The sequence below is a fragment of the Manacus candei genome, unplaced genomic scaffold, assembly GCF_025592945.1.
Source record: "Manacus candei isolate 608988 ecotype Guabito, Panama unplaced genomic scaffold, ASM2559294v1 h1tg000181l, whole genome shotgun sequence".
NCBI classification, from domain to species: domain Eukaryota; kingdom Metazoa; phylum Chordata; class Aves; order Passeriformes; family Pipridae; genus Manacus; species Manacus candei.
Window position 1 is genome coordinate 404,604 of NW_026138229.1, and position 7,310 is coordinate 411,913.

Here is a 7,310-nt window from a genome sequence, read left to right on the forward strand (position 1 = left end):
GGCGTTTCCTTGCTAGCTGCAGTCACTGTACTTCCCACTTTACATCTGCAAGAACAATCACCCTACAGGCTTGGCCCAACATCACTGTGATGATCAGTCAGCCTCCACCCTCTCTGGCTGGAACCTCGGCCGGGGGCAGCAGTCAGCAGTGTTTATGCAGGTCTGTCCGCTTTTTCTGCTGTCAATCCAGGAAGCGATTCACTTCTTCAGGCCAGAAGCTCTGGCCCAAGCAGACTGATCGGTGAATATCCATCTGTAAGCTTTAATCTCACTGCACACACAAGTATCCACAGCTAAGGTTAAAGGAAGCAGACAGATACGATATTCACGGGTGACAATGGGAGCCCCTTCTTCCCCATCACACATGCATTTTGCACATAGGCGTCTTTCACTGGAAAGGCAAGCTATTGCAATGGCATAGTTATCCCAAAGTCCATACAACAGTGCACCAAAGCATTAGACCCTTCATTCTTCAGTACCTTCTTACTGATACTGACTAATTAGGTTCTACTGAATTCCAACCAGGGATCACCCCCATAACATCAGGGGGCTGTTCTTCCTTTGAGTAATAATGGTTCAGCTGTCTCTTGAGGACATATTGCTGACTGAAGGCCAGTCTCTCCCATATCCCTTGTAGAAGGAGTTTACCTTAGATCCCCAAATTTTGCATGCATGCAAAAAGACCACCAACAAACCAACAAAAAATCCACAACAGAAACTTTCAGGAGGACCAAGACATAAAAGCAGATTCTGCTTATCAAACCCAGAGCTATTGTATTAAAATGTCTATGAATCTTTCTTTGGCATTTTCTGAATTATGGCTGTAGAGTCATTTTTGAGAGATAAATATGCCGCACCTAACAAGCCCAGATTACACAGTGGCAGGAGCAATTAGTCATCCATACAGTATTCCAGCAATTGTGTAGCATTTTATTCAGATAACTGGGCCCTGGACATTGCAACTGGCTTCTGATTTACGTTTCACCACTTCTTTTTCACATTCTGAGCCAAGAGTGTCCCAGGCGGCCAGGGGAGTGGGGCTGCGCAGGGAGGAGAAAAGGCTCCATGTGCCTGCGCAGCGAGGGGAAGGCGCTGCTGCCCATCTGTGAGTGAGGGAGTGGGGCAGGCACAGGGAACTGGGTGCTGTGTCCGTGGTTCGGTCTGCACATGCCATAAGGGTGCAGCTCCTGTGCCTGCACAGGGTGCTTGGAGGAGGGTGAGGAGGGTGCCGCTCTGGGGAGTAAGAGCTCCACGCTGGGGTTGGTTTGTACCCTCAAGGGTGTCGGATCCCTTGCTTTGTTTAAGTTTCTTGATAAATTTTAGCCATATGTGCCAAACTGAAAGTCCATGAGAGGAAAGGAAAGAAAAATTGAAAGCTTTTAGGGCAGGGTTTTTGTTTTTCTGGCGGAAGATGGAGATGATGCATGAAAGCCGTAACACTCCTTCCAGCAACTTCCAAGGTCTCATAGCATTGAGGGGTACAAGGGTCAGTTAAAACAGGGCTAATTAGGACTAGGATTTTAATCCAGACAATAAGATATAGGTTATTCATGGGTTATAGGTTATAAGATATAGGTTATTCATTTTCTGCTTCTTTCCTTGTCAAGGTCTGGTATGACATGTATTTCCACTGCTCAATACCTGAGGGGTTGCAACCCACAGTGGAGCAGAGGTCTTCTTGGTGGCAAATACAGGGGTCAATCCAGTCTTGCCCTTGATTTTTTTGTACAGATTATTTTTTAAAGGTTAACTTCAGAGGGTTGCTTCCCTCTACCACTGTCCACTCTGTGGGAGGAGGCTCCACTGGTCCCTTAACCCGGGATGCGTGTGACCACCCTTTTCTGCACTGCAGACTGCTGTCTCAGTTGTTAAGAGTACTTGGAAGGGACCTTCCCATGCCGGTTTTAAGGTTTCATCTTTAAGGGACCTTCTCATGCCGGTGTTAAGGTTTCATCTTTCTGTGGGAGATGAGCAAAATGAAGAAGAACAATACCGGAGATGGATCACAGTTTTGAAAGAATCGACAGAGGAAGAAGACCTTATTTAAGACTACGGACTTTACTTACAAACAAGGGACTTTATGAATTAAGTTAGAGTTTAACGTTAAAATAGGGTTGTCATGTTATATTTCATAGTGTTTGTAAAGATTCTATCCTCTCTTATCCCTTTTTACTTGTTAATTCCCTTATAAGGTTGTTACTCCTCCCCTCTTGTCCATATACAATTGTAACCCCTCCCATGATCGCCTATTTTATGCAAGCTCCTCCTCCTCTTATCTATTATATTCATAATGTTCCAGAAAGTTCTCCTCCTTCCACCATATAAGGGGGAAGCCATCTTAATAAAGAGTTCACTCCTGTTCCACCTACAACCCTTTGAGTGAATTTCCCCATTTCCCTTAGCCGGGCTGTGTTACCTTTCCAAGATATTACTAGAACCCCATCTCCTGGCTTTATCTGATGTGTGTCAAAAGTCCAGGGGTGAGGCCTGGGGCAACAGCCCTTTTCTTCTAAGCTTTGCAAGAGAGAACGCAATTGCCTGCAAGTAAGTTTTGAGAGACAGGTAATTTGTTTCAGGAACTGGCAACCCTTCTTCCCTTCCCAGAGAAGGTAGTCCAAACAGCATTTCATAAGGAGTATCCTTTCTTGGAGCAGTTGTAATTCACAGTAGTGCTAAAGGCAAACATTTAACCCTAGTTTCAATTATTAATGAATATCTAGTTTCAATTATTAATTTAGTAATACGGGTTTTAAGAGTAGCATTCATCCTCTCAACACGTCCTGAACTTTGAGCATGCCAGGAAGTATGAAAACTCCAAGTGATGTCCAATGCAGCACACACAGCCTGTAAAATTTTTGAAGTGAAGTGAGTCCCTTTATCAGATCACTCTGTATCTGGGAATGATTTGTTCTAATTGAATTTTAGCCACATTTGAGGTTGTAGAGGTTGCAGTAGGAAAAGCCTCTACCCAGTGAGTAAGATGATCAGCTATAGCCAGGAGGTATTTCCATCTCTGCACCGTGGAGAATTCAGTATAATCTACCCGTGTACTTTGAACAGGTGTAGCGGTTAGGTGCCGCGGTCCGGGGTTGGCGTTGCGACGACGACAGCAATAAAGGGCTCTTTACAAGGTGGAAGGTCTGAGGCTATCGCAAGTTTATTGAAAGAGGGTGCCTGCTTTTATAGGGTTCAGGGGGAAGGTACTGGAAAGATAGGTGGAGCATGGGATTGGCAGGTGAGAGAACAAACCAGAGGACAAGCCAGTGAAGGTAGGAGGGAAAATGAAACAACCGGGGACCAATAACAAGTCACTCCACACTGCGGCAAATCCCAGCCAATCAGAGGGAGGAACAGGGGAACAAGGGGTGAACATGTCTGGGCAATAGCAATGAATGGGTACATCAGTGTATGCATGCATTAACAGTTTTATAAACATTCTAAAGTCCTTGAAGTCAGCTCAGCAATGTCGTCTCAACTTCCATAAACTTCTCTCCACTTTTGGAACCTTTCCCACTCTGATTTCTCTTCCTCCGCTGTTAGATGCGGTTCTTCCTCCACTAGGGGCTTTTCTCATCACTTTCTTATGTACCCTTGGGCAAACCAAACCTCATTCAGTCACTTGTTTTGCTAGTGAACATACTCCTACCCAGCCATAGGTTCTTAGAAATGGGTCACGTAATGCTTGGGTTCCCCAGGGTGTTTCTTGGTGTAACTTAATTAATATTTCTCTAGTAATTGCTTTGTTCAGTATTTGCCTTCCATCTGGTAAAAAACCACCTGCCTTCCTGGGTTTTCACACCTCCCATTTTTTGTAAGAGTTCTTCTTCTTCCTTCATAAACAATGGAAGTTTTACATTCCCTGTTTTGCTGCTACGTATCAAGGCCAGCATTTTGGTTTCTTCCTCCCTTGCAGCCTCCTTAGCTAGTTTATCAGCCAAACGATTTTCCTTTATTTCCAGAGGCTCTCCTTTCTGATGTCCCATTACAGGGACTACAGAAACAGCCTCAGGTAGATCAAGAGCTTCCAAAACTTCCAGGACTACCTGCTCATGTACTGATTCCTTCCCTCTAGAGGAAATTAATGCCTGTTCCTTCCATATTTTCCCAAAAGCGTGTACTACTCCAAAAACACACTTAGAATCGGCAGAAATTGTTCCTCTCTCTCCTCTAAGTAACTCCAAGGCTCGCTTTAATGCATATAATTCACATGTCTGGGCCGACCAGCTGCTGGGCTCCCCAGTGGCATAACCATTATGACGCTTCCCATTTATACATCAGGACGACCTGTCACTACAAATTCTCTTTCCATCAACTAAGGGGGTTTCCTGTAAATCCCCTCTGACTCTAGTTTGGTATTCTAGAATGTCTAGTTTGGTATTCTAGAATGTCTAGACAGTCATGTTCAGGGATTTCTGATTCTGCCCTCCCACACAGGAACTGAGAGGGATTTACATTCTTATCTGTAGCTAATACTAAGTTGTCCTTTTCCATTAAAATGGTCTCATATTTCAGGGCTCTTAAGTCTGTCAACCACCTCCCAGACTTCTGACTCAGAACTGTTCTAACTGCACGTGGAGTGGACACAATTAAAGCACCTCCAAAAGTTAATTTTCTGCTTTCTTCCACTAGTAAGGCTGTAGCACCTACTGCCTGGACACAGGTCAGCCATCCCCGCAATACCGGGTCTAACATTTTCAAAAGGTAAGCTATGGGTCTTTTCTGGCCTCCCCATATCTGAGTCAAGACTCCGTAAGCCATTCCTTCTTCCACACTGATATACAAGTGGAAGAGTTTCTCCAAGGAGGGGAGTGCCAGAACAGGTGCTTGGATCAATTTCTCCTTTATATCCTCAAACTGTTGCTGCTGATCTCTAGTCCACTCAAGTTTTTCTCCCTCTTCTTGTAATTTTTCATATAGGAACTTAGCATGCTGGGTTAAAGTTCTCCATCCGTAATCGACAATATCCAAGCAAGCCTAAGAACTTTCTTGTTTCTCATTTGGTTCTAGGAAGGTGCATGGCAACAATGCCAGAAATGCATTCTGGGGTTATCCTCTTTCACCCTTCACTTGTTAAATGCCGGAGATATTTTACTTCTTTTTCCACAAACTGTAATTTAGTGTTAGAGACCCTTAGTCCTTTCCCTCCCAGGAAGTTTAATGACCGGACAGTGGCATCTCGCACTACTTCTTTTCCCTCCCCTGATACCAGTAAATCATCTACATATTTTAGTAACCTAACCCCTGGGGGTGTTCTGAATTCCTCAAGAACTTTTTCTAGGATTTGTCCAAACAAATTTGGAGACTCTGTAAACCCCTGGCGTAAGGAAGTCCAACATAACTGCTGCTTCCTTCCTGTGATAGGATTTTCTTCTCAAAAGCAAATATATCCCTACTGTTCTCTGCTAAAGGACAGGCCCAGAAGGCATCTTTAAGGTCCACTACACTAAACACACATGATTGTGGGGGATTTTACTCAATAGGGTATAAGGATTTGGGACAGCTAGATGACATACCTGGATGAGCTTATTCAAGTCTCTGAAATCTTGAAGTAATCTGTAAGTCTCATCTGACTTTCTGATTGGTAAAATAGGAGTACTGTAGGGAGACATGCAAGGTTCCAACAACTCATCTCTCAAGAATCTTTCGATTGCCAGTTGTAACCATCATAGCCGAAGCTACTTTTTTTCTGGTCCTTTCTTTTCTTGAATACTTAAGCTGCCACTTGCTGACATTCCCCCTCACCCCAGCCCCTTTTTTGCCTCCGGAAGGCTTTGAACAGGAAGGGCACTGGAAGTTCAGCTCTGCACATGCTGAACTGGCAGAAACGTGTCCCGCGTGTCACTCTTGGCACAGGTGAAGACAAAGCTTTGGAGTGGTCTGGGTCCCAAGGGATGCACTCACGGCATAGGGTCCTGGTTGTGAGAGGCCCGATCCCCAGCGGAGCGCTCCCGAGTGGGGTCCAGGGGGCTCTCCCGAGCCAGGGAAAGCCCGGGCGAGCAGAGACGCGGGCCCGAGCACACCCTGAGCGAGTCGCTGCCGGCGCACAGGGACACCAGGGACATTGACACCCTCATCTGATGGGAGCTTGCTGTGCTTTATTGGCAGAGCCAGGCCCGCGTCAGGGCCGCGCTCTGGTTGCTCTGGCTCTGTAAGGCCGAGGCCCTGAGCTCGGCTCAGCGGCGTCTGCGCCTCCTGCCGCCCCGGCGGCGACGGCGGTATCTGGAGCGGCGGGATCCAGCCCGCCGCCTCCTCCGCGCGCCCCGGCGGCGGGAACGGCGGCGGCTGCGGCTCCGACTGCGGCTCCTGCGGGAGCGCCGGCGGTAGCGGGCCATGGTGGTTCTGGCTGAGGGCTGGGGGCGGCTGCCCAGCTTTTATAGGAGAGCCGCGCAAGAGCCCTTTGTGACACCAGCACTTGTTAGAGCCAACATCACCAGCGAGGTCATAATGAGGGCCACACCCAGATCCTGCAGAATCCATGGCACCTGAATCCAGAGGATAATTCTTCCAGTCTGAAGGAACATTTCTTTAAAGACATTCAGAAGGTTGGCCTGCTTACAGTGAAATAGAAGGAGTTTGGAGATAATACTTTCTAGGTAAGTTCAGGCTGTAGGGCTGGGATAAGTCACACTGCAGATGGCTGGTGCTGGCTGCATTCTGAGAGGATGCTGATTTTCTCTAAGGATGACCCAGCATTTCACATTACAAGCCAGAAACATCTATTTGTCCTAGTTCTTTCCTTAGAGAGAAGAGAGACCTTCATTTCCCTGAAGTTTTCCGAAATGGCTCTTGTCCCTCCCCTACAGGGATTCTGCAGGGTCTGGGTGTGGCCCTCATTATGACCTCGCTGGTGATGTTGGCTCTAACAAGTGCTGGTGTCACAAAGGGCTCTTGCGCGGCTCTCCTATAAAAGCTGGGCAGCCGCCCCCAGCCCTCAGCCAGAACCACCATGGCCCGCTACCGCCGGCGCTCCCGCAGGAGCCGCAGCCGGAGCCGCAGCCGCCGCCGTTCCCGCCGCCGGGGCGCGCGGAGGAGGCGGCGGGCTGGATCCCGCCGCTCCAGATACCGCCGTCGCCGCCGGGGCGGCAGGAGGCGCAGACGCCGCTGAGCCGAGCTCAGGGCCTCGGCCTTACAGAGCCAGAGCAACCAGAGCGCGGCCCTGACGCGGGCCTGGCTCTGCCAATAAAGCACAGCAAGCTCCCATCAGATGAGGGTGTCAATGTCCCTGGTGTCCCTGTGCGCCGGCAGCGACTCGCTCAGGGTGTGCTCGGGCCCGCGTCTCTGCTCGCCCGGGCTTTCCCTGGCTCGGGAGA